General features: G+C 46.3%; 5 non-coding genes across 5 annotated transcripts; 3 read left to right on the top strand and 2 right to left on the bottom strand.

Annotated features, from left to right (window-relative positions):
- The first annotated feature begins 3416 nt into the window (after window positions 1–3416).
- trnaw-cca (transfer RNA tryptophan (anticodon CCA)) lies at window positions 3417–3488 on the top strand. Its single transcript has one exon. It is a non-coding gene; the product is annotated as a tRNA-Trp (tRNA).
- Window positions 3489–5068: 1580 nt separating this feature from the next.
- On the bottom strand, window positions 5069–5160 carry trnar-ucu (transfer RNA arginine (anticodon UCU)). Its single transcript is given in 2 exon segments — window positions 5069–5104; window positions 5124–5160. It is a non-coding gene; the product is annotated as a tRNA-Arg (tRNA).
- Window positions 5161–6477: 1317 nt separating this feature from the next.
- Window positions 6478–6550, top strand: trnaf-gaa (transfer RNA phenylalanine (anticodon GAA)). The gene has a single exon. It is a non-coding gene; the product is annotated as a tRNA-Phe (tRNA).
- A 9190-nt stretch (window positions 6551–15740) lies between these two features.
- Window positions 15741–15813, top strand: trnak-cuu (transfer RNA lysine (anticodon CUU)). Its single transcript has one exon. It is a non-coding gene; the product is annotated as a tRNA-Lys (tRNA).
- Window positions 15814–26189: 10376 nt separating this feature from the next.
- trnaw-cca (transfer RNA tryptophan (anticodon CCA)) lies at window positions 26190–26261 on the bottom strand. Its single transcript has one exon. It is a non-coding gene; the product is annotated as a tRNA-Trp (tRNA).
- Between the last annotated feature and the right edge of the window lie 541 nt (window positions 26262–26802).

Genomic DNA, 26802 nt, shown 5'->3' with positions numbered 1-26802 from the left:
TATCAACCTGAAACTCGTCACGTCCACGCTACAGACTCAAAGCTCAGCACAACTCCAATCTGTTTCAGTTGGAAATTGTTTCCCAGGGATGGACAGTAATGCGCTGTCTGAGGCTGCATTCGCTGCTTTCCGCCGGCAGCGGGTGATTGGAGAAAGCGGGGCCGTACAATGTTACTGCTGTCACGGCCTCACTCACTCGGGGAGCTGGGGAAGCAGCGAAAAACTGATGGGTTTGATGCTGCGTCAAAAATGCGGCTCTGAATTGCTTTTGTTAACTGAGGCAGCGCTGCAGGATCCTTTAACGATCTCTCACAAATAAACTGAAACCTGTCGGAAGGTGAATAATATTTCACTTTAATCGTGAGCCCTCCTTTTGAACCTTGTCTGTCAAGAAGTATTTCGATCACCTTCAAGCCATTCTCGGTTTTTTGGATATTGTTCAGATACCTGTTATCCAGCGGGAGGTGGAATATCAGCCGCGCTCAGCTGGCAATGTTTACGGTACATTTTTCTGTGAACAGAACACACATTCGAAACCTGGAAATGCGAAACAACGAATTTTAAGGTAAAACCTCCCTATTGTCCCCGGGTGGGTTCGAACCACCAACCGTTACAGTTAATAACCAACGCGCTAACCAATTACACCACAGTGATACAACAGCGGCCTTCTTGAGTTACTAATTCACCGAGCTAACGTTTCAGCTTGCAGCGACCAATGTCACAACTGTCTTACCATAAGTTTACTTTTCCAAAATAAAGGGTGTGCAGTTTGCACGAGTGAAAATCGGTGCCGTCTTCTTTCTGAACATCAAACTCCCCTTGCCCCTAAATGCCTGTATGTTGGAAGACTCGGTCCCCCAGTCGGAGAGAGGATTGATTTTTCGAGCTGTGATTCACCATTCTCTATCCCAGTATTGCAGAAAATGAGATGAGATGAAATGAGCAGGTCCAACGAGCAGGTCTGTGACACTACACGGTGTCTACAAAGTTGTCTCTTGCACTTACAGTGAAGCGGACGGCAGTTTTCACTCTTAAACCAGTAACTATGATGTTAAGAAAGTATGTGGCCGAGAAAGACTTGATTTCAGCGCGGTGACACTGGGCCAGAGTAAAGTTCAGTTAATGTGATTGCCGAGTGGGGAGAGGGTGGATTTGGAACTCCTGTGCGGCTGCGCTGCGCATTGTCCAGATCTGCTTGGAGCGATATTCACTTCAATTCATCACTGACAGGGACAGTTTGATTCTAATTTTCTTTTCTCTGGTGCTTGGTGAGATTTCAAAATTGAAAGCGGCCCATACCGACCCCAAACTCGTCACTTACACGCTGACAGATACAAGGCCCTCACACTCTTCACCAGTGAGATGAAAGCGGAGAGCGATTTCACGGTCGAATACAATGGCGAACAAAACTCATTCAATGAAAGTGCAGGTCATTGAGGTGCCTTTAAATTCCTGATTGTTTGAACTGAACTTCTTCCCAAAGCGTTTGAGAGTCACGTGGGGCGATTTGGGGACTTCTTTTCCCTCTTTGCAAAATCTTCAACCACAGTTCAAGATCAAAAGTCGAGGGCAGAATGAGACGCCTTCCTGAAAATTGGGAACCAGAGAAGCAGATTTGAGTGCAAGGTTCTGTTTATTGAGAAAAAGCAGATAAAACATTCATCCCGGAACGATCCAGAATCCGATCAGCTCGAAAAGCAACTGTTACCCCGTGATTTGAACACTCAGCCTTCTGGTGGCGGAATAAATAATGTTGATAGAAGCAGGAAGTTGAAAAGTCGGAATTGATAAATTAAGTTAGTGGGTAAAACTGCGGCAAATAGAGTTCAATGTGGGGGAGAGCGAGGTCATCCACTTTAAATCTAAGATCAATCAGTGTATTTTCTCAATGGTGAGAAACTAGGAACTGTGGAGGAGCAGAGAGATTTAGGGGTCCATGTACAGAAACCGCTACCAACCAGCGTACAGGAACAAAAATTAATTAAACAGCCGAATGTGCCGTTCGGACAGCCGGTTAGTTCATTTGCATCGAGTTTACCGTAATATCATGATCACGGATTCGATTCTTGTCATTTGCTTTCTCATTTTTAGCCCATCCAGTATCTTAACTATATCTTCCTTTACCGAGAATCTGGCAGCATCTCCTTCCTTGGTAAAGAACAATGCGAAGGATTCATTTAGTACCTCTGCCAGGCCCACTGCCTCGTGAGTCGATCTCCTTTATGGTCCCTAATCGTCCCCGCCCCTCCTCTTACTACCCGTTTATTGTTAACATGTCTGTAGAAGACTTTTTGATTCCCTTTTATGTTTCCCGCTTCATCTTACTCTCTATCTCTCTTATTATCCAGGGAGTTCTGGCTTTAGTTGCCCGACCTTTCTACCTCGTTGGAATGTACCTTCTCGATACCCGAATCATCTTTTCAAAAGCCGCCCACTGTCCAATTATAGTTTTGCCTGACAATCTTTAATTCCAATTTACCGGGGCCAGATCTGTTCTCATCCCACTGAAATTGACCCTCATCCAATTGAGTACTTTTACTTTAGAGTGGACAGAGTCCATTTCCATAGCTATTCTAATCCTTATGATACTGATCGCTGCTCCCGAAATGCTCCCCCACTGACACTTGCTCCACTTGGCCCGCCTCATTCCCTTGCACCAAGTCCAGCAATGCCTCCTTCCTCAGTGGGCCAGAAACGTACAGGTCGAGAAAGTTATCCTGAACACATTTCAAAAATTCTTCCCCTTCTTTGCGCATTATGTTATTGTTATCCCAGTCTATATTAGGATAGTTGAAATCCCCTGTTATCACTACTCTATGGCTGATGCACCTCTCTGTAATTTCCCTGCAAATTTGCTCCTCTGTATCGGTCCCACGAGCTGGTGGCCTATAGAATACACCAAGTAGTGTAATCGCACCTCGGTTGTTCCTTAACTCGAACTCAGTACCCAGGAGAAATTCCCTCGTTCCTGGGAACTTTGTATTAAGCAGAAGTTAGCAGCAAAAAGTGTTCGTGGTGGGACTGAGAAATGCTTTAACAGCCGGCACCCTGTGAAACAGAGCTCCAAGTGTCGGTTTAAATAAAGTCCTGAACTGACAGAGCGGCGGGCAGATGAGGATTGAATTAAATCCCAATTCACTGAATCTAAACAAGGTTTAAATAAGTGAATCTGTCAGGAGTGGGATTCCTGATCCTGTGTGTGAGCTGAAACTGGATCGGTCCCGTTCTGGAAAGAAAGACCGGCAGGCGGCTCCCAGACAGGGCTCAGGCCGGGACTGGCAGCTCTCTGCTGGTAACGGCTGGATTGGAGAGCGGGGCTCCTGCGGTGTTGCTGCTGCTGCTTCCGCCTCTTCGAGACCCTGTGGCGGTCGGTACCGATCTCCCTCCTATGGATCCGGCTCCAGGTGGGCGCTGTGGACCTCGTGGCGCAACGGTAGCGCGTCTGACTCCAGATCAGAAGGATGCGTGTTCGAATCACGTCGGGGTCATTGCATTTTCGCAATGTTTCAGTGTCACTCTGTTTTATCGCGGGGCAGTCTTTCAGGGATGGTCTGTTCACTGTGTGTAAAATAATATTTATCACAGAATGAACACACCACAGAAGGAGGCCATTCAACCCATCAATCCCTTACCTGCCTTTTGTAAGACCAATCCCATTGGTCCCATTCCCCGTCCCTTTCCCCGGGGCCCTGCATTTTCCCCTTCAAGTATTTATCAAATTCCTTTTTGAAAGCCACGATTGAATCTGCTTCCACCGCCCTTTCAGGCAGCGCATTCCAGACCATAAACATTCGCTGCGTAAAAAAGATTTTCCTCATGTCGCCTTTGGTTCTTTTGCAATCACCTCAAATCTGTGTCCTCTGGTTCTCGACACTTCCGCCAATGGGAACAGCTTCTCTTTATTAACTTTATCTGAACCCTCCATGACTTTGAACACTTCTATCAAATCTCCTCTGAACCTTCTCTGCTCTGAGGAGAACAACCCCAGCACGGCGTAAATGCGCTCAATTAGCTCCAATTTATTTATTTGGGCATTAAACAAAATGTGAAAGACTGGCGAGGCGTTGTGTGAACGGAGCTCACTGCTTGAAGACAATAAATCCAATCACTGCGTGGGCGCTGGGTTCAAATCTCACCACTGATAGAATTTCCGGCAATGTGCATTTTGACCTGTTCGCTGAAAACCCGATTGTCGTGCGATGGAGCAGAGGATGTGAAAGAAGCTGAAAGTGGAAGTGCAGATATTAGTTTAATCACGGTGACTGGACACGTTTCCACAGGTTCGGGCCTCTCACCTTAAGATTCTTTCCAGCAGAGTGGGACAGGTGATCAGAGTGACCGGGCTCCAGCGGCGCAATCGGTCAGTGCGCGGTCCTTATCTGACAGGACAGGGTCGGGAAATACCGAGGTTGTTAATTCGAGTCTCACCGAGATCAAACAATCCTTTTGCTTGTGAACATTTCGACCGGAGTTGAAGGTACAATTAGTTTGTTCCAAAATGCATCTACTTATTTGTATTGCCATGTGGTTCCTCCGGATTACGCTGTTGCAATAGCAGATGAGATGTTCAGTATTACTTGTTCACAGGAGAGAGGCTGCAGTTTTGGAGACACAAACTATGATTTTGATCCATCTACAAATCGTGGGATTTAACTGGAGTTTTAAACCAGCGCCTTCGACCGCTCAGCCAGGATACTTTCCATCCTGCACTTCAGGAGCTAGTTTTACAGGAATAGAATTACTACAAGCAAGAATTCTACCCCTGCAGCACCAATGCTCACACGGCAGCAGGATGCATGTGTCCAGTGAGAAACCTGTCTGAAGGAACATTCAGTCTGACAGAGCCGGAAGTCCAGCAGATTGACTTTCGGTCTGAGCAGCTGATGAGTCTCCTCCTTGAGAGTGTTTCGCCAATCCAGCTCAGAGTGGATTTAGAATCATAAATCCGGGTGTGACTGGAGCCACTTGTGTAAGATGAAGTGTCGGGGGCAGTTTCACATCCTTGACGGACATTAATGACCCTGCTGCAAAATTTCACTTCCCAGCTCCCGATCCGTGAACGAAAATCCAACTCTGGTGGGACTCGAACCCACAACCTTTGAATGTCCCCTCCGATTATTAAGTAGAAGTCCAACACGCTGTCCATTGCGCCACAGAGTCAGTGATGGAATTTGAAGGAGAGCGGGGATCCTGTGCTGTGGTTGAGGCGGTCAGGCTGCTCCTGTTTCCGCCTCTCACATTTCGAGAGCCGCGGCGGCAGTCTGCACCGATCGCCCTCCAATGGATCCGGCTCCAGCCGCTTGTTGTGGGCCTGGTGCAAGAACAGTCGCGTCTGACTCCACATCAGAAGGCTGCGTGTTTTGAACCAGGTTGAAATCACAGCATTTTCACTGTGGCTCATGGTCCTGCCGCCGTGTTTACCGATACTCTGTATCTCTCCCTGTGTTTACCTATACTCTGTATCTCTCGCTGTGTTTACCGATACTCTGTATCTCTCCCTGTGTTTACCGATACTCTGTATCTCTCGCTGTGTTTACCGATACTCTGTATCTCTCGCTGTGTTTACCGATACTCTGTATCTCTCCCTGTGTTTATCTCTGTGTCAATCCGTGGGCAGATTCTGAATGAACAATGAAATAAATGAAGGGTTCAGACAATTCTCCCATCTGACACTTAGGAACCAATGAGCGAAATTTATAATAAGATATTGCTTATTGCGATGCAGCAAAGAAAACATTGCATTTTGAATGTTTTAGGTTCAGTTATGTACAGAAAGAAACTGTGACCACAACAAGCCGCCTTTTAAGTTGATGTCCGGCTCGCTAACATTACAGCACGAGGTGTGGGCACCGCACTGATAACCTTCAGGTGTATCCGGGCCTTTCAGACACTTCGTGTGACACAAGAGCTTTCCAATCCCCGCCAGCTCCTGGACACCGAGACTTCCGTTCGAAGCAGCATTCACCGGCAGGGCCGATATCGCACCCCCTTTGCTGGACTTCAGCAAATTTAACGCTGAAAATACAAAACAGGATGGACAGTATCTGGAAAACAGTTAAACTTTCAGTGTTCAGACTTTAGTCAGAACAATAAACAGGACTTTGGGTAGATATTAAGTGGATGTGCAGTAAGAGTGCGCTCTTGTTTTGTAAACTGTGGGAGTGTAGATATGAGTGTGATGTTTTTCTATGAACTATGAATGTGTATATATGAGTGTGATGTTTATATATGAACTGTGGGAGTGTATATATGAGTGCGATGTTTATATATGAACTGTGGGTGTGTATATATGAGTGCGGTGTTTATATATGAACTGTGGGAGTGTATATATGAGTGTGATGTTTATATATGAACTGTGGGTGTGTATATATGAATGCGATGTTTTTATTTGAATTGCGGAATGAACAGGAGGGGCAATTCCGCCTGGGGTTATATATTTGTTGAAGACAATGACATACAGTGAATGTTTCACATGGGGCCAAAATAGCTCAGTTGGGAGAGCGTTAGACTGAAGATTTAAAGGTCCTTGGTTCGATCCCGAGTTTCGGCAGTTTTTGGTTGTTTAGTTTCTTCTTCCTCGCTTCGATTCTCACATTTATTTACAGTGAAATTTGATCCCCGCCACTGAAGGATTGGGGATTGAATAGAGCGACATCAAGGATGGGAAATATTTCTGTCGTCTGTATTTGGTTTTTATTTCTCTGTTACCTTCTGCCTTTTTCTCTTGGTTTTGTCTCTCTCGGTGCCGGGTGACTATTTGATTTGATGCATTTGTTCCAAATTGATGCATTTTCCACATCTCGGGGCGGTCAGACCCGCTCTGTCTGTCTGTTGCTGCTGATGATCATTAATGGGAACAGGCCGCGAGTTAAACGTTTATCTGCAAACCGGAGAAAGACAAATAAAAAGAAAGACGTGTTTCTCCGGCCCAGGGGCAAAGTTACAATGGATGTTATTCAATAAACTGTCCCCGTGAATTTGTCTGTGGATTTTTTTTGTAAGGCTTCGATTTTAAAAGTTACAAAAAACCGAAATAAATAAAGTAAATTACAAGAATCGAGTCCGTGATCATGATATTACGGTATACTCTGTGCAAATAAGTTAACCGGCCGGACAAACGGCACATTCGGCTGTTTAATTAATTTTTGTTCCTGTGCGCTGGTTGGTAGCGGTTTCTGTACATGGACCCCTAAATCTCTCTGCTTCGCCACACTTCTGAGATTCTCAGAATTTAGAAAATATTCTGATTGATCTTAGATTTAAAGTGGATGACCTCGCTCTCCCCCACATTGAACTCTATTTGCCGCAGTTTTACCCACTCACTTAATTTATCAATTCCCACTTTTCAACTTCCTGCTTCTATCCACATTAATTATTGCGCCACCAGAAGGCTGAGTGTCCAAATCACGGGGTAACTGTTGCTTTTCGAGCTGATCGGATTCTGGATCGTTCCGGAATGAATGTTTTATTTGCTTTTTCACAATAAACAGAACGTTGCTCTAAAGTCTGATTCCCGAGTTCTCAAATTTCAGGAAGGCGTCTCATTCTGCCCTCGACTTTTGATCTTGACCTGCGGTTGAAACTTTTGCAAAGAGGGAAAAGAAGTCCCCAAATCACTCCACCTGAATCTCAAACGCTTTGGGAAGAAGTTCAGTTCAAACAATCAGGACTTTGAAGGCCCCTCAATGACCTGCACTTTCATTGAATGAGTTTTGTTCGCCATTGTATTCGACCGTGAAATCGCTCTCCGCTTTCATCTCACTGGTGAAGAGTGTGACGGCCTTGTATCTGTCAGCGTGTAAGTGACGAGTTTGGGGTGAGCACGGGTCGCCTTTATTTTTGAAATCTCACCAAGCACCAGAGAAAAGAAACTTAGAATCAAACTGTCCCTGTCAGTGATGAATTGAAGTGAATATCGCTCCAAGCAGATCTGGACAATGTGCAGCGCAGCCGCACAGGAGTTCCAAATCCACCCTCTCCCCACTCGGCAATCGCATTAACTGAACTTTACTCTGGCCCAGTGTCACCGCGCTGAAATCGAGTATTTCTCGAACACATTTTTCCTTAACATCATAGTTGCTGGTTTAATAGTGAAAACTGCCGTCCGCTTCACTGTAAGTGCGAGAGACAACTTTGTAGACACCGTATCGTGTCACAGACCTGCTCGTTGGACCTGCTCATTTCATCTCATCTCATTTTCAGAAAACCTGAATCTCACTGGAACAGAGAATGGAGAATCACAGCTCAAAAAATCAATCCTCTCGACCACGAGGGGACCGAGTCTTTCAACATACAGGTGTTTAATGGCAAAGTGAGCTTCATGTTCAGAAATAATACAGCACTGATTTTCACTCGGACAGGCTGCACACCCTTTCGTTTGGAAAATTAAACGGCTGGTAACACAGCTGTTATACTGATCGCAGCAAGCTGAAGTTTTAGCTCGATGAATTAGTCCTTGAGCAGCTGCAAGCTCTGTCTCTGTGGCGCAATTGGTCAACTGAAAGGTTTGTGGTTCGAACCCACCCGGGGACGGTTGAGCAACTTTTTACCTGAACATTCATTGTCTCGCATTTCTTGGTTTGAATGTGTGTCTCATCTGCCAGAAAATGTACCGTAAACATTGCCAGCTGAGTGCGTCTGATTTTCCACCATTTATTCTACGGTTGGATAACAGGCATCTGAAAAATTTCCAAAAAAGCCGAGATTGGCTTGAACGAAGTCGGAATACTTCTGACAGACAAAGTCCGAAGTTTGCAGGCGAGCTCGTTCACTCTGACATGGATATTTCTGCAGTGAGCGACATCAGGCTGTTTTCACAATGAATGTCACTCCCTTTATTTTGGAAAAGTAAAATGGTATTCACATTCCGACTGGTATCAGTTGATTTGTGAGAGATCGTTAATTTTCGAGGGGCTGAATGGTCTTCTCTTGTCCCGATGTTCCTCTCCTGCTCAGTGCGGGGCTGGACGACTGGTGAGAGGCATCAAACCGACTCCAGAATGAAAAGCGGGTGTTCAGATTCAGCCACCTTGGGATTGTCGGACAAACTGAACCCCGACAGCAACCTCACCACCCGCCTCTCTGCAATAATCGGATGGGAAGGAGCCCTGCCGCTGGCCCGGCTAGCTCAGTCGGTAAAGCACGAAATTCCTAATCTCAGGGGCGTGGGTTTCAACCACACATTGGGCGTTTTGTGTTCTATTTTTCACAGTGCGTGATGAAAGGTTCAAAGTGCAACCTCTTATCTCCAGTTCAAGAAATCCAGTTATATAAACAGACACAACCTTGAGCTGTGTGAAAGGAAACCGTGAGCGTTGCCAAATATCCAGTCCCTCCCGATTCTATCTTCTCATTCCCTCCACATGGGACACGGCAGATACCATTTCAATAGGATTCATTTTTGCTGTTATTAAAAATGTTGATGGTTAGGAAGTGTAATATTTAGAAGATGCCAACTCTGGATCCATTCGCCTCTCTGATACCTCCTGAGCCCACCTTACCCTCTTTGATTCTCCCTGAGCTCCTTATCTTCTCTGATACCCTCAGAGAGTCCATTGTCCTCTTTGAACCTTGTCAGCGCCCTTTACACCCTCTGATACCCGCTGAGTGCCCCTCACCCACTGATACGCCCTGAGCGTCCTTCACTCTCTGATACCCTCTGGCAGTCCTTCCCCTCTCTGAGACCTCAATATACTCTCTGATACCCTCTGACTGCCCCTTCCCCTCTCTGAGCCCCGTTGCACTCTCTGATACCCTCTGACTGCCCCTTCCCCTCTCTGAGCCCCCTTACACTCTCTGATACCCTCTGACTGCCCCTTCCCCTCTCTGAGCCCCGTTACACTCTCTGATACCCTCTGACTGCCCCTTCCCCTCTCTGAGCCCCCTTACACTCTCTGATACCCTCTGACTGTCCCTTCCCCTCTCTGAGATGCCCTTGCCTCAATGCATCGCCACTAAGAAGCCATTAGACGCCCTGTTGCCTTCTCAGAACCCGTTACCGTCTCTGATATCAAAGTGCGGTGTAACTTCACAGGTGAATCTACCGGTCTGTGTTAAGGATGAGATCCAGAGTTTGTTCGGTCGCTGTTGTTTCCGCCTCTCCCACTCTGAGAGCTCCATTGGCAGTCGGTACCGATCTCCCTCCTACAAACTGGGTGTGTATATATGAGTGTGATATTTATATATGAACCGTGGGTGTGTATATATGAGTGTGATATTTATATATGAACCGTGGGTGTGTATATATGAGTGCGATGTTTTTAGATGAATTGAGGAATGAACAGGAGAGGCAATTCCACCTGGGGTTATATTTTGTTCCAAGACAATGAAATAAAGGAACACTTTGATATGGGGCCGAAATAGCTCAGTTGGGCGCGCGTTCGACTGAAGATCTAACGGTCCTTCGTTCAATCCCAAGTTTCGGCAGTTTTTGATTGTTTCGTGTTTTCTTCCTCGCTTCGATTCTCGCATTTATTTGCAGTGAAATTTGATCCCCGCCACTGAAGGATTGGGGATTGAATAGAGAGACATCAAGGATGGGAAATATTTATATCGTCTGTATTTGGTTTTTATTTCTCTGTTACCTTCTGCCTTTTTCTCTTGGTTTTGTCTCTCTCGGTGCCGGGTGACGATTTGATTTGATGCATTTGTCCGAAATTGATGCTTTTTCCACATCTCGGGGCGGTCAGACCCGCTCTGTCTGTCTGTTGCTGCTGATGATCATTAATGGGAACAGGCCGCGAGTTAAACGTTTATCTGCAAACCGGAGAAAGACAAATAAAAAGAAAGACGTGTTTCTCCGGCCCAGGGGTAACGTTACAATGGATGTTATTCAATAAACTGCCCCCGGGAATTTGTCTGGGGACCTTTTTGTAAAGCTTCGATTTTAAAAGTTAAAAAACCCGATATAAATAAAGTAAATTACAAGAATCGAATCCGTGATCATGATATTACGGTAAACTCTATGCAAATAAACTAACCGGCGGTCCGAATTATTTTTTGTACCTGTGCGCTGGTTGGGAGCGGTTTCTGTACATGGACCGCAAAATCTCTCTGCTCCTCCACAGTTCCTAGTTTCTCACCATTTAGAAAATACACTGATTGATCTTAGATTTAAAGTGGATGACCTCGCTCTCCCCCACATTGAACTCTATTTGCCGCAGTTTTACCTGCTCACTTAATTTATCAATTCCCACTTTTCAACTTCCTGCTTCTATCCACATTATTTATTCCGCCACCAGAAGGCTGATTGTTCAAATCACGGGGTAACCGTTGCTTTTCGAGCTGATCGGATTCTTGATCGTTCCGGGATGAATGTTTCATCTGCTTTTTCTCAATAAACAGAACCTTGCACTCAAATCTGCTTCTCTGGTTCCCAATTTTCAGGAAAGCGTCTCATTCTGCCCTCGACTTTTGATCTTGAACTGTGGTTGAAGATTTTGCAAAGAGGGAAAAGAAGACCCAAATCGCCCCACGTGACTCTCAAACGCTTTGGGAAGAAGTTCAGTTCAAACAATCAGGAATTTAAAGGCCCCTCAATGACCTGCACTTTCATTGATTGAGTTTTGTTCGCCATTGTATTCGACCGTGAAATCGCTCTCCGCTTTCATCTCACTGGTGAAGAGTGTGAGGGCCTTGTATCTGTCAGCGTGTAAGTGACGAGTTTGGGGTCGGTATGGGCCGCTTTCAATTTTGAAATCTCACCAAGCACCAGAGAAAAGAAACTTAGAATCAAATTGTCCCTGTCAGTGATGAATTGAAGTGAATATCGCTCCAAGCAGATCTGGACAATGTGCAGTGCAGCCGCGCAGGAGTTCCAAATCCACCCTCTCCCCACTCGGCAATCACATTAACTGAACTTTACTCTGGCCCAGTGTCACCGCGCTGAAATCAAGTCTTTCTCGGCCACATACTTTCTTAACATCATAGTTACTGGTTTAAGAGTGAAAACTGCCGTCCGCTTCACTGTAAGTGCAAGAGACAACTTTGTAGACACCGTGTAGTGTCACAGACCTGCTCGTTGGACCTGCTCATTTCATCTCATCTCATTTTCTGCAATACTGGAATAGAGAATGGTGAATCACAGCTCGAGAAATCAATCCTCTCTACTACTGGGGGACCGAGTCTTCCAACATACAGGCATTTAGGGGCAAGGGGAGTTTGATGTTCAGAAAGAAGACGGCACCGATTTTCACTCGTGCAAACTGCACACCCTTTATTTTGGAAAAGGAAACTGATGGTCAGACAGCTGTTACATTGATCGCTGCAAGCTGAAACGGTCGCTCGGTGAATTAATGGTTCAAGACGGCAACTGTGGTGCAATTGGTTAGCGCCTTTGGTTATTAACTGTAACGGTTGGTGGTTCGAGCCCACCTGGGGACAATAGGGAGGTTTTACCTTAAAATTCGTTGTTTCGCATTTCCAGGTTTCGAATGTGCGTTCTGTTTGCAGAAAAATGTACCGTAAACATTGCCAGCTGAGCGCGGCTGATATTCCACCTCCCGCTGGATAACAGGTATCTGAACAATATCCAAAAAACCGAGAATGGCTTGATGGTGATCGAAATACTTCTTGATGGACAAGGTTCAAAAGGAGGGCTCACGATTGAAGTGAAATATTATTCACCTTCCGACAGGTTTCAGTTTATTTGTGAGAGATCGTTAAAGGATCCTGCAGCGCTTCCTCAGTTAACAAAGATGTGGAGATGCCGGTGATGGACTGGGGTTGACAATTGTAAACAATTTTACAACACCAAGTTATAGTCCAGCAATTTTATTTTAAATTCACAAGCTTTCGGAGACTTCCTCCTTCCTCAGGTAAATGTTCAGGAGCTCCTTGAAGCCTACGCATTTATACATATAGAACAATACATGGTGTTTACAGACTGCCCCTGCAACTGCCCGTTGCCCGTCCCCACACCTCCACTACTCGCCTTTAAACAGCCACCCAACCTCAAACAGACCATCGTTCGCAGCAAATTACCCAGCTTTCAAGAGAACAGCGTCCACGACACCACACAACCCTGCCACGGTAACCTCTGCAAGACATGCCAGATCATCGACACAGATACCACCATCACACGAGAGGACACCACCCACCAGGTACATGGTTCATACTCCTGTGACTCGGCCAACGTTGTCTACCTCATACGTTGCAGGAAAGGATGCCCCAGAGCATGGTACATTGGCGAGACCATGCAGACGCTGCGACAACGGATGAACGGACACCGCGCAACAATCGCCAAACAGGAGGGTTCCCTCCCAGTCGGGGAACACTTCAGCAGTCATGGACATTCATCCACCGACCTTCGGGTAAGCGTACTCCAAGGCGGCCTTCGAGACACACAACAACGCAAAATCGTCGAGCAGAAATTGATAGCCAAGTTCCGCACCCATGAGGACGGCCTCAACCGGGATCTTGGGTTCATGTCACGCTACACGTTACCCCACCAGCGAACAAATGTTATCTGTTTTTAATATAATGGGTCATTTGCTGGCTTTCTCTGCCTTCTGGATGTTTCTGCCTCTCTCTGTTTTTTTTCTCTGTTTTTTTTCCCTGTTTGTTTTTTTGTTGAATGTGTATTCGGGGGTTCTGCAGGTGACACCTCTCTGTCTGAACACGGTGATTGCCTTGGCAACGGGCAGTTGCAGGGGCAGTCTGTAAACACCATGTATTGTTCTATATGTATAAATGCGTAGGCTTCAAGGAGCTCCTGAACATTTACCTGAGGAAGGAGGAAGTCTCCGAAAGCTTGTGAATTTAAAATAAAATTGCTGGACTATAACTTGGTGTTGTAAAATTGTTTACAATCAGTTAACAAAAGCAGTTCTCAGCCGCATTTTTGACGCAGCATCAAACCCATCAGTTTTTCGCTGCTTCCCCAGCTCCCCGAGTGAGTGAGGCCGTGACAGCAGCAACATTGTCCGGCCCCGCTTTCTCCAATCACCCGCTGCCGGCGGAAAGCAGCGAATGCAGCCTCAGACAGCGCATTACTGTCCATCCCTGGGAAACAATTTCCAACTGAAACAGATTGGAGTTGTGCTGAGCTTTGAGTCTGTAGCGTGGACGTGACGAGGTTCAGGTTGATATCATCCATTCATTTTTTTATATCTCAGAAGCGCACCAGGAGAAAACAGGAACTGAGAATCAAATTGTCCCTGTAGGTGATGAATTCAAGGGAATATCGCTCCAAGCAGATCTGTGAAAGTCACAGTGCAACCGCACAGAAGTTCAAAAATTGTCCCTCTCGCCACTCGGCAAACATTAACTGACCTTTGCTCTGGCCTGGTGTCGCCTCGATCAAACCGTCTCTTTCGCGTATGATTTTTTTCACGAGTGCAAAGCGTCCCCCGCTTCAGTGAAGCTGCAATCGACATTTTCTTCTAGATGCCATGTCATGGGCCAGATAAAGTATGTGAACAGTTACTGCTGAGAACAAATTAAAAAGTAGCAGAAGTTCATCAAAGTTGCACCATTGAAAGTCCTGGGTGGAGGATCAGAGGCTGCGATTGTAGGAAGAGTTTTGTTGCGATTCTAACAGACCTTCGAGTGAATTTCCGGGATGTCCAGAGCAGCGAAATAACTCAGTCAGACTGAAGATCGAAAGGGTTCAGTCCCGGGTTTCAGGAGCGTTTTCTCTCCCTCTCTGTTATCTTGATACCTCCTCCGTGCCCTTTCCATTTTCTGATACGCTCGGAGGGCCCCTTACCCACTGACACACCCTGACTCTCCCTGATAACATCTGGCAGTCCCTTGCCCTCCCTGATAACATCTGGCAGTCCCTTGCCCTCCCTGATAACATCTGGCAGTCCCTTGCCCTCTCTGATAACTTATGAGAGTGCCGTAAACTCTTTGATACCTCATAGCCTCACACCCCTTGATAACCCCTGAGAAGCCCTTTGATTCCCTGACAGCCTCTGGGATCCCGTTGCCCCACCGGATCCACACTAATAAACCCTTAGACTCCCTGGTTCATTCTCAGGAGCCAATAACCTCTCTGCTACCCAAGTGCGATTTAATTCCACATGTGGATCTACCAGTCTGTGTTAAGGATCAGATCCACGGTTTGTTCGCTCTCATTACTCCGAAGCACTCTGTTCACCGAGAGGGAAATCGCATCTACATTTATGTGATTTTCAAAGAAAAATAAAACATTGCATGTACAGAATACAGAAATAGCTCAGATGGGGTAGCGTTAGAATTAAAATCCACAGATCCTTTGTTCAATCTCCGCTTAAGGCGGCCTTTTTTCCTCTTTCTCTGTTGGCGGAATGCATAATGAGGGGGTTAATCTTGAAATTAGTGCTCGATTAATGAGGCGAGAAATCAGGAATCACTTTCCCAAACAAAATCCGGCCGAAAGCTGGAACTCTCTCGGCCAAAAGGATGTGGATTGAGGCTCAATTCAAATTTACAAGACTGATATTGACAGATCTTTTTTCGGTTCGGGTCCCAAGGGATATGTTTCCAATGCGGGGAAACAGAGTTGAGTTACAGACCACCTCATGATCTAATTGAATGGCACAGCAGGAAGAGGGGCTGAGTGGCCTTCTCCTGTCTCGATGTTCCTCTCCTGCTCAGCGCGGTGCTGGAGGACGGGTAAAAGGCATCAGTCTGACTCCAGAATGAAAAGCGAGTGTGCAGAAGGAGCGACGCTGGGATTGTCAGACAAACTGAACCCCTGCAACAAAATCAACAGCTGCCTCTCTACAATAATAGGATGGGAAAAGACATTGAAGGCCGCCTGACTAGCTCAGTCGGTAGAGCATGAGACTCTTAATCTCAGGGTCGTGGGTTCGAGTCCCACGCTGGGCGTTTCGTGTTTTATTTCTCAAACTGGGTGATAAAAGGTCCAAAGTGCGACCTCTTATCTCCAGTTCATGAAATCCAGTTATATGAACAGACACAACACTGAGCTGTGTGAAAGGAAACCGTGAGCGTTGCCAAATATCCAGCCCCTCCCGATTCTATCTTCTCATTCCCTCCACATGGGACACGGACAGATTATCGGTTCAACCGGCTTCATTTTTTGCTGTTATTAAGTGTGTTGATGCCTTCAAAATGTAAGATTTAGAAGATGACAACTCTGGATCCATTCGCCTCTCTGATACCTCCGGAGACCCCCTTACCTGATTTGATTCTCCCGAGCTCCTCATCTTCTCCGATATGGTCCGAGAGTCCATTATCCTTTTTGAACCTTGTCAGCGCCCTTTACACTCTCTGATACCCGCAAAATGCTCCTTACCCACTGTTACGCCCTGAGTCCTCTTACGCTCTCTGATACCCTCTGACACTCCCTTCCCCTCTCTGAGATCCACTTACGCTCTCTGATACTCTCTGACACTCCCTTCCCCTCTCTGAGATCCACTTACGCTCTATGATACCCTCTGACAGTCCTTTCCTCTCTCTGAGATCCCCTTACACTCTCTGATACCCTCCGACAGTCCTTTCCCCTCTCTGTGATCCCGTTACACTGTCTGATACCCTCTGACACTCCCTTCCCCTCTCTGTGATCCCCTTACACTCTGTGCTACTCTCTGACACTCCCTTCCCCTCTCTGTGATCCCGTTACACTGTCTGATACCCTCTGACACTCCCTCCCCTCTCTGAGCCCTCCTACGCTCTCTGATACCCTCTGACACTCCCTTCGCCTCTCTAAGATCCCCTTACACTCTCTGATACGCTCTAATAGTCTCTTCCCCTCTCTAAGATCCCCTTACGCTCTCTGATACCCTCTGACACTCCCTTCCCCTCTCTAAGATCCCCTTACACTCTCTGATACACTCTGACAGTCCCTTCGCCTCTCTAAGATCCCCTTACACTCTCTGATACGCTCTAATAGTCTCTTCCCCTCTCTGGGATCCCCTTGCCCCACCGGATCGCCACGAAGAAGCCATTAGACTCCCTGAACCCTTCTCAGAGCCCATTACCCTTCCTCATACCCAAGTACAATGTAATTTCACAGGATGATCTATCGGCTTGTGTTCAGAATGAGATCCACAGTTTGTACGGCCCATGCTGCTTCCGCCTCTCCCACTCCGAGAGCCCAAGCGGCGGTCGGAACCAATCTCCCTCCTATAAACTCGGAGTGTAAGTATGAGTGCGCTGTTGTTTCATAAACTGTGGGTGTGTATATATGAGTGCGATGTTTATATATGAACTGTGGGTGTGTATATATGAGTGTGATGTTTATATATGAACTGTGGGTGTGTATATATGAGTGTGATGTTTATATATGAACTGTGGGTGTGTATGTATGAGTGCGATGTTTATATATGAACTGTGGGAGTGTATATATGAGTGCGATGTTTATATATGAACTGTGGGTGTGCATATATGAGTGTGATGTTTATATATGAACTGTGGGAGTGTATATATGAGTGTGATGTTTATATATGAACTGTGGGTGTGTATATATGAGTGTGATGTTTATATATGAACTGTGGGTGTGTATGTATGAGTGCGATGTTTATATATGAACTGTGGGAGTGTATATATGAGTGCGATGTTTATATATGAACTGTGGGTGTGTATATATGAGTGTGATGTTTATATATGAACTGTGGGTGTGTATATATGAGTGCGATGTTTATATATGAACTGTGGGTGTGTATATATGAGTGCGATGTTTATATATGAACTGTGGGTGTGTATATATGAGTGCGATGTTTATATATGAACTCTGGGTGTGTATATATGAGTGCGATGTTTATCTATGAAGTGCGGTAATGAACAGGGGGAGCAGGGCTTCGGACAGGTTATATTTTCTTGGAAGACAATGGCGCAAAGTTGCATTTGCTCTGGGGTCCAAATACTCAGTTGGAATTCCATTGGACTGAAGATTTAAAGGTCCTTGGTTTAATCCCGGGTTCGGCAGTTTTTGGTTATTTAGTTTCTTTTTCTTTGGGTCCATTCTCGCATTTATTGACAGAGAAATTTGATCCCCGCCACTGAAGGATTGGGGATGGATTAGAGAGACATCAAGGATGGGAAATATTTCTATCGTCTGTATTTGGTTTTTATTTCTCTGTTACCTTCTGCCTTTTTCTCTTGGTTTTGTTTCTCTCGGTGCCGGGTGAACATTTGATTTGATGCATTTGTCCTGAATTGATGCCTTTTCCCCATCTCGGGGCGGTCAGACCCGCTCTGTCTGTCTGTTGCTGCTGATGATCATTAATGGGAACAGGCCGCGAGTTAAACATTTCTCTGCAAACCGGAGAAAGACAAATCAAAAGAAAGACGTGTTTCTCCGGCCCAGGGGTAAAGTTACAATGGATGTTATTCAAAAAACTGTCCCCATGAATTTGTCTGTGAATCTGTTTGTAAAGCTTGGGTTTTAAAAGTTCCGAAAACCCAAAATAAAGCCCCTTAACAGCCCATACAGGAATCAAACCCACGATTATAACATTATGGTGTGTTTTAAGCAAGTCAGCTGACCAGCCGTTACGAACATCCCAATCATCGTTTTTTTTTACCTATACTAGTTCGAAGTGATTTCTTTACACGGACCCCTAAATCTCTCTGGCCCTCCACAGTTCCCAGCTTCTCACCATTTAGAAAGTACCCTGATCTATCCTTTTTTGATCCAAAGTGGATGACCTCCAGAAAAAGTGACTAAAGTAGTGGACAGGGGAATGTCAATGGATGTTATTTATATGGACTTCCAGAAGGCATTTGATAAGGTCCCACATAAGAGACTGTTAGCTAAGATAGAAGCCCATGGAATCGAGGGAAAAGTACGGACTTGGTTAGGTAGTTGGCTGAGCGAAAGGCGACAGAGAGTAGGGAGAATGGGTAGGTACTGACATTGGCAGGATGTGACTAGTGGTGACCCGCGGGGATTTGTCTTGGGGCCTCAATTATTCACAATATTTTTTAACGACTCAGATGAAGGCATAGAAAGTCTCATATCTAAGTTTGCCGATGACACAAAGATTGCTGGCATTGTAAGCAGTGTAGATGAAAACATAAAATTACAAAGTGATATTGATAGATTAGGTGAATGGGCAAAACTGTGGCAACTCATGGACCAGCATATTCCTCACTCTACCATTACCAACAAGCCAGGGGATCAACCCTGGTTAAATGAGGAGTGTAGAAGAGCATGCCAGGAGCAGCATCAGGCGTACCTAAAAATGAGGTGCCAACCTGGTGAAGCTACAACTCAGGAATACATGCGTGCTAAACAGCGGAAACAACATGCTATAGACAGAGTTAAGCGATTCCACAACCAACGGATCAGATCAAAGCTCTGCAGTCCTGCCACATCCAGTCGTGAATGGTTGTGGACAATTAAACAACTAACGGGAGGAGGAAGCTCTGCAAAAATCCCCATCCTCAATGATGGCAGAGTCCAGCACGCGAGTGCAAAAGACAAGGCTGAAGCGTTTGCAACCATCTTCAGTCAGAAGTGCCGAGTGGATGATCCATCTCGGCCTCCTCCCGATGTCCCCACCATCACAGAAGCCAGTCTTCAGCCAATTCGATTCAGTCCACGTGACATCAAGAAACGGCTGAGTGCACTGGATACAGCAAAGGCTATCCCAGCTGTAGTGCTGAAGACTTGTGCTCCAGAACTAACTGCGCCTCTCGCCAAGCTGTTCAAGTACAGCTACAACACTGGCATCTACCCGACAATGTGGAAAATTGCCCAGGTGTGTCCAGTCCACAAAAAGCAGGACAAATCCAATCCGGCCAATTACCGCCCCATCAGTCTGCTCTCAATCATCAGCAAAGTGATGGAAGGTGTCGTCGACAGTGCTATCAAGCGGCACTTACTCACCAATAACCTGCTCACCGATGCTCAGTTTGGGTTCACTTTGGAGCCAGGACCACTCGGCTCCAGACATCATTACAGCCTTGGTCCAAACATGGACAAAAGAGCTGAATTCCAGAGGTGAGGTGAGAGTGACTGCCCTTGACATCAAGGCAGCATTTGACCGAGTGTGGCACCAAGGATCCCTAGTAAAATTGAAGTCAATGGGAATCAGGGGGAAAACTCTTCAGTGGCTGGAGTCATACCCAGCACAAAGGAAGATGGTAGTGGTTGTTGGAGGCCAATCATCTCAGCCCCAGGGCATTGCTGCAGGAGTTCCTCAGGGCAGTGTCCTAGGCCCAACCATCTTCAGCTGCTTCATCAATGACCTTCCCTCCATCATAAGGTCAGAAATGGGGATGTTCGCTGATGACTGCACAGTGTTCAGTTCCATTCGCAACCCCTCAGATAATGAAGCAGTCCGAGCCCGCATGCAGCAAGACCTGGACAACATCCAGGTTTGGGCTGATAAGTGGCAAGTAACATTCGCGCCAGATAAGTGCCAGGCAATGACCATCTCCAACAAGAGAGAGTCTAACCACCTCCCTTGACATTCAACGGCATTACCATCGCCGAATCCCCCACCATCAACATCCTGGGGGTCACCATTGACCAGAAACTTAACTGGACCAGCCATATAAATACTGTGGCTACGAGAGCAGGTCAGAGGCTGGGTATTCTGCGGTGAGTGACTCACCTCCTGACTCCCCAAAGCCTTTCCGACATCTACAAGGCACAAGTCAGGAGTGTGATGGAATATTCCCCACCTGCCTGGATGAGTGCAGTTCCAACAACACTCAAGAAGCTCGACACCATCAGGGAAAAAGCAGCCCGCTTTATTGGCATCCCGTCCACCACCCTAAAGATGCACTCCCTTCACCTCCGGTGCACAGTGTGTGTACCATCCACAGGATGCACTGCAGCAACTCGCCAAGGCTTCTTCGACAGCACCTCCCAAACCCGCGATTTCTACCACCTAGAAGGACAAGAGCAGCAGACACATGGGAACAACACCACCTGCACGTTCCCCTCCAAGTCACACACCATCCCGACTTCGAAATATATCGCCGTTCCTTCATCGTCGCTGGGTCAAAATCCTGGAACTCCCTTCCTAACAGCACTGTGGGAGAACCTTCACCACATGGACTGCAGTGGTTCAATAAGGCGGCTCACCACCACCTTCTCAAGTGCAATTAAGGATGGGCAATAAATGCCGGCCTCGCCAACGACGCCCACATCCCACGAACGAATATAAAAAAAGGTTTTGGAGTCCTCACCGCCAAAATTGCAAACACCTTATCTACATCTGACCTATCAAACCCTTGCATAACCTTAAAGTCCCACATCAGGTCACCCCTCAGTCTTCTCTTTCCTCTGGTAAAGAGCCCCAGTCTGTTCAAACTTTCAATATGGGGAAGTGTGAACTTTGGACCTAAGCAAGATAGATCAGAATATGTTCTAACTGGTGAGAAGCTGGGAACTGTGGAGGAGGAAAGATGTTTACGGGTCCAAGTACAAAATCACTAAATGTCAGTGGACAGTTACAAAAAATAATTCAAAAGGCCAATGGAACTTTAGCCTTTATCTTAAGGGAGCTGGAATTCAAAGGGGTGGAAGTTCTGTTCCAGTTATATAAACTCTGCTGAGACCACATTTCGAGTTCTGCATTCAGTTCTAGGCCCCACACCTCAGGGAGGATATATTGGCCTTGGAGGGGGAGCAGCGCAGATTCACCAGAATGATACCGGGGCTAAAATGGTTAAATTATGCGGACAAGTTGCAGAGAAAAGGTTTGTATTTCCTTGTGTATAGAAGATTAAGTGATGATGTATTCGAGTTGTTGAAGGTGATTAAATGAGCCAATGGTGTGTGTGTGAGCTGTGAGACAGCTTGAAATCCCAATCCTCTCCACCACTGGGGACTGAGTCTTCCAACATACAGGGATTTTCACTCGTGCAAGTTTCATCCACATTTTCTGCCCTTCATTTCTCCGACTTGCTTGTTGCGCCTTTCCCTTCAATTCAGGACTTACAGGAAAAACTCGATTCTGCCGTCAATCTTCGGGTCACATGGTGAGAATTCAAATAATTGAAATCGACCCTTATCAACCCCAATATCGTCACCGACACGTTTGACGAATGCAAAGCGGCTTCAATCGCGGTTTTACTGCACAACTCGTTCAAAGATACTGTCGGGAATTGGAGGGTCTTTCAAGTCATGACACGAACAGAACAGTTCGCACTGCCGTTTTCCCCAAGACGCTTCAGATTCATGGGGAATGATTTCGGTCTGGCGGTTAAATCAGTTCCCTCTTCACAAATCCACCTTTGAACCCGGGACTTTTAGTATTTTTGATAACCGATACCAAACTGGTTTGTCCTGTATTTTACATTACTGTCTAAATATTACAGATAAGCAGAGCACTTGAGCTGTCACAGCTGTGACTTTGACTTTTCTCCCTCTCCTCTCGATCTCCCCGGCAACTGCCACTAACCACAATCTTCTCTCACACTTCTCCATCAGGAAGTTCCGAGCCTCGGTTTTCAAATGAAATAACGCCCATCTCTCCAATCACCGACAGCCCAGAGAGAGTTTCTTAGTTTCAGCTCCCAATTTACCCAAATCCTCAAAGTAGCATGAAAATAATTGTCCTTAAGCTAATAATAATAATATAATTAAAAGTTCTTATCGTCTGGGGTTTTGTTTCAGAAGCCACGGCTTTTAAAGGTCACTGCGGATGTTTAACGAATCGCCTCTTGTTTGGAGGCTTCTGTGTGGGAAAGATCAGGAAGTGATAATTGAGAGACCGAGGATGAAGCTGTTTGATGGGAGCACTGGGGACACAGACCGTGCGCGGCTCCAGTGGAGCAATCGGTCAGCGCGCGTTATTTCTACAATAATTATACGCTCGAGAACATAAGAACATAAGAAATAGGAGCAGGAGTAGGCCAATCGGCCCCTCGAGCCTGCTCCGCCATTCAATAAGATCATGGCTGATCTGATCCTAACCTCAAATTTAAATTCATGTCCAATTTCCTGCCCGCTCCCCGTTACCCCTAATTCCCTTTACTTCTAAGAAACTGTCTATTTCTGTTTTTAATTTATTTAATGATGTAGCTTCCACAGCTTCCTGGGGCAGCAAATTTCACAGACCTACCGCCCTCTGAATGAAGAAGTTTCTCCTCATCTCAGTTTTGAAAGAGCAGCCCCTTATTCTAAGATTATGCCCCCGAGTTCTAGTTTCACCCATCCTTGGGAACATCCTTACTGCATCCACCCGATCAAGCCCCTTCACAATCTTATATGTTTCAATAAGATCGCCTCTCATTCTTCTGAACTCCAATGAGCAGAGTCCCAATCTCCTCAACCTCTCCTCATATGTCCACCCCCTCATCCCCGGGATTAACCGAGTGAACCTTCTTTGTACTGCCTCGAGAGCAAGTATGTCTTTTCTTAAGTATGGAGACCAAAACTGTATGAAATGCTGGGGTTGTGAGTTTCAGCGCCATCTAAAGTAGTTGAACCTTCTAAACATTTTGACTGGAGTTCAAGGTACAACCAGTTCCATAACACATCGACTTCTTCATGTCCCCATGTGGGCACTGAGGCTCCTCTGGCCTCCCGTCTTGCAATAGCAGGTGAGAGTTTATTTGTTTATAGGAGGGAGAGGGGGCGATTGGCGAGAGCTGAAATGGTAAAGCGGCCGGCACGACATCTTTAAATCTAAAGAACCAAACACACAATTCTTCTTTCCGTGAAGCAGGGATTCATCGGTTTGAAGTGTCGTGTAGGGAAAATTCGGGAGGCAAATCTGCTGCCTGGTGTCACGGTGTAACGGGTGAAATTATTCAGCTTTCAATTGTTGATCGGCGGAAAGATCGAGAGGCCTTTCCCAGCTCCCGTATGGAACAAGTTTACCTTTTGAGCCATTGGGTAAAGTGTATTTTTTATTGCTGCGAACGAATGACAAAACATTTTGTACAAACAAGAAGAATTGCACAATCATAAGTTCGCTGTCCATTTTTCTTACATCATGTTCAACAGAAACAAGGATTCTCCTCAACACGTTGCTAAAAATTGTATAAAAGAGATACTCCCCTTCATTCGACATCGACAGGGATAATTCAGAGTCCCACCATGAATCTGTATGATGGAAGCTAATTTCACTGAGTCACCTATTTTAAACAGGGTGAATGTACAAATCTAATGATAAGGGTCTGGGTTGGAGAAGGAACAGATGAAAGTATCAAATTTAATTACACTGATTCCACAAACACTGCACACCACATCCCTGAAACATTGTTAACTGTTTCTACATAAAACTGGAGAGGGTGTAAATAGAAAGTAACAGAACAGAAGCTCATTAATGTATCAAATTTAATTTTGATATTGTTGCACAAACACTGAACATCCCATCGCTAAAACACTGTCCCGATCTAAAATCAGTCGGCAGGACCCTGAGCCACAGTGAAAATGCTGTGATTTCAACCTGGTTCAAAACACGCAGCCTTCTGATGTGGAGTCAGACGCGACTGTTCTTGCACCAGGCCCACAACAAGCGGCTGGAGCCGGATCCATTGGAGGGCGATCGGTGCAGACTGCCGCCGCGGCTCTCGAAATGTGAGAGGCGGAAGCAGGAGCAGCCTGACCGCCTCAACCACAGCACAGGATCCCGCTCTCCTTCAAATTCCATCACTGACTCTGTGGCGCAATGGCTAGCGTGTTCGACTTCTACTTCGTGGTTGCCAGAGACATTCAAAGGTTGTGGGTTCGAGTCCCACCACAGTTGGATTTTAGTTCACGGATCGGGAGCTGGGAAGTGAAATTTTGCAGCAAAACCGCAACCGGATCATTAATGTCCGTCAAGGACGGGAAAATGCCCCCGACACTTCATCTTACACAAGTGGCTCCAGTCACACCCGGATTTATGATTCTAAATCCACTCTGAGCTGGATTGGCGAAACTCTCTCAAGGAGGAGACTCATCATCTGCTCAGACCGAAAGTCAATCTGCTGGACTTCCGGCTCTGTCAGACTGAATGTTCCTTCAGACAGGTTTCTAACTGGACACATGCATCCTGCTGCCGTGTGAGCATTGGTGCTGCAGGGGTAGAATTATTGCTTGTAGTAATTCTATTCCTGTAAAACTAGCTCCTGAAGTGCAGGATGGAAAGTATCCTGGCTGAGCGTCTAAGGCGCTGGTTTAAAACTCCAGTTAAATCCCACAATTTGTAGATGGATCAAAATCATAGTTTGTGTCTCCAAAACCGCAGCCTCCCTCCTGTAAACAAGTAATACTGAACATCTCATCTGCGATTGCAACAGCGTAATCCGGAGGAACCACATGGCAATTCAAATAAGATGCATTTTGGAACAAACTAATTATACCTTCAACTCCGGTCGAAATGTTTACAAGCAAAAGGATTGTTTGATCTCGGTGAGACTCGAATTAACAACCTCGGTATTTCCCGACCCTGTCCTGTCAGATAAGGACCGCGCACTGACCGATTGCGCCGCTGGAGCCCGGTCACTCTGATCACCTGTCCCGCTCTGCTGGAAAGAATATTAAGGTGAGAGGCCCGAACCTGTGGAAACGTGTCCAGTCACTGTGATGAAACTAATATCCGCACTTCCACTTTCAGCTTCTTTCACATCCTCTGCTCCATCGCACGACAATCGGGTTTTCTGCGAACAGGTCAAAATGAACATTGTCAGAAATTCTCTCAGTTGTGAGATTTGAACCCAGCGCCCACACAGTGATTGGATTTATTGTCTCAAAGCAGTGATCTCCGTTCACACACCGCCTTGCCAGTCTTTCACGTTTTGTTTAATGCCCAAATAAATAAATTGGAGCTAATTGACCGCATTTACGCCGTGCTGGGGTTGTTCTCCTCAGAGCAGAGAAGGTTCAGAGGAGATTTGATAGAAGTGTTCAAAGTCATGAAGGGTTCAGATAAAGTTAATAAAGAGAAGCTGTTCCCATTGGCGGAAGTGTCGAGAACCAGAGGACACAGATTTGAGGTGCTTGCAAAAGAACCAAAGGCGACATGAGGAAAATCTTTTTTACGCAGCGAATAGTTATGATCTGGAATGTGCTGCCTGAAAGGGCGGTGGAAGCAGATTCAATCGTGGCTTTCAAAAAGGAATTTGATAAATACTTGAAGGGGAAAATGCAGGGCCACGGGGAAAGGGACGGGGAATGGGACTAATGGGATTGGTCTTACAAAAGGCAGGTAAGGGATTGATGGGTTGAATGGCCTCCTTCTGTGGTGTGTTCATTCTGTGATAAATATTATTTTACACACAGTGAACAGACCATCCCTGAAAGACTGCCCCGCGATAAAACAGAGCGACACTGAAACGTTGCGAAAATGCAATGACCCCGACGTGATTCGAACACGCATCCTTCTGATCTGGAGTCAGACGCGCTACCGTTGCGCCACGAGGTCCACAGCGCCCACCTGGAGCCGGATCCATAGGAGGGAGATCGGTACCGACCGCCACAGGGACTCGAAGAGGCGGAAGCAGCAGCAGCAACACCGCAGGAGCCCCGCTCTCCAATCCAGCCGTTCCCAGCGGAGAGCTGCCAGTCCCGGCCTGAGCCCTGTCTGGGAGCCGCCTGCCATTCAGTCTTTACAGAACGGGACCGATCCAGTTTCAGCTCACACACAAGCTCAGGAATCCCACTCCTGACAGATTCACTTATTTAAACCTTGTTTAGATTCAGTGAATTGGGATTTAATTCAATCCTCATCTGCCCGCCGCTCTGTCAGTTCAGGACTTTATTTAAACCGATACTTGGAGCTCTGTTTTACAGGGTGCCGGCTGTTTCAGCATTTCTCAGTCCCACCACGAACACTTTTTGCTGCTAACTTCTGCTTAATACAAAGTTCCCAGGAACGAGGGGATTTCTACTGGGTACTGAGTTCGAGTTAAGGAACAATCGAGGTCCGATTACACTACTTGGTGTATTCTATCGGCCACCAGCTG

The sequence above is a fragment of the Heptranchias perlo genome, unplaced genomic scaffold, assembly GCF_035084215.1.
Source record: "Heptranchias perlo isolate sHepPer1 unplaced genomic scaffold, sHepPer1.hap1 HAP1_SCAFFOLD_509, whole genome shotgun sequence".
In the NCBI taxonomy this organism is placed as follows: domain Eukaryota; kingdom Metazoa; phylum Chordata; class Chondrichthyes; order Hexanchiformes; family Hexanchidae; genus Heptranchias; species Heptranchias perlo.
Note: the sequence above shows the minus strand (reverse complement) of the source record. Positions and strands in the feature narration are given on the sequence as shown.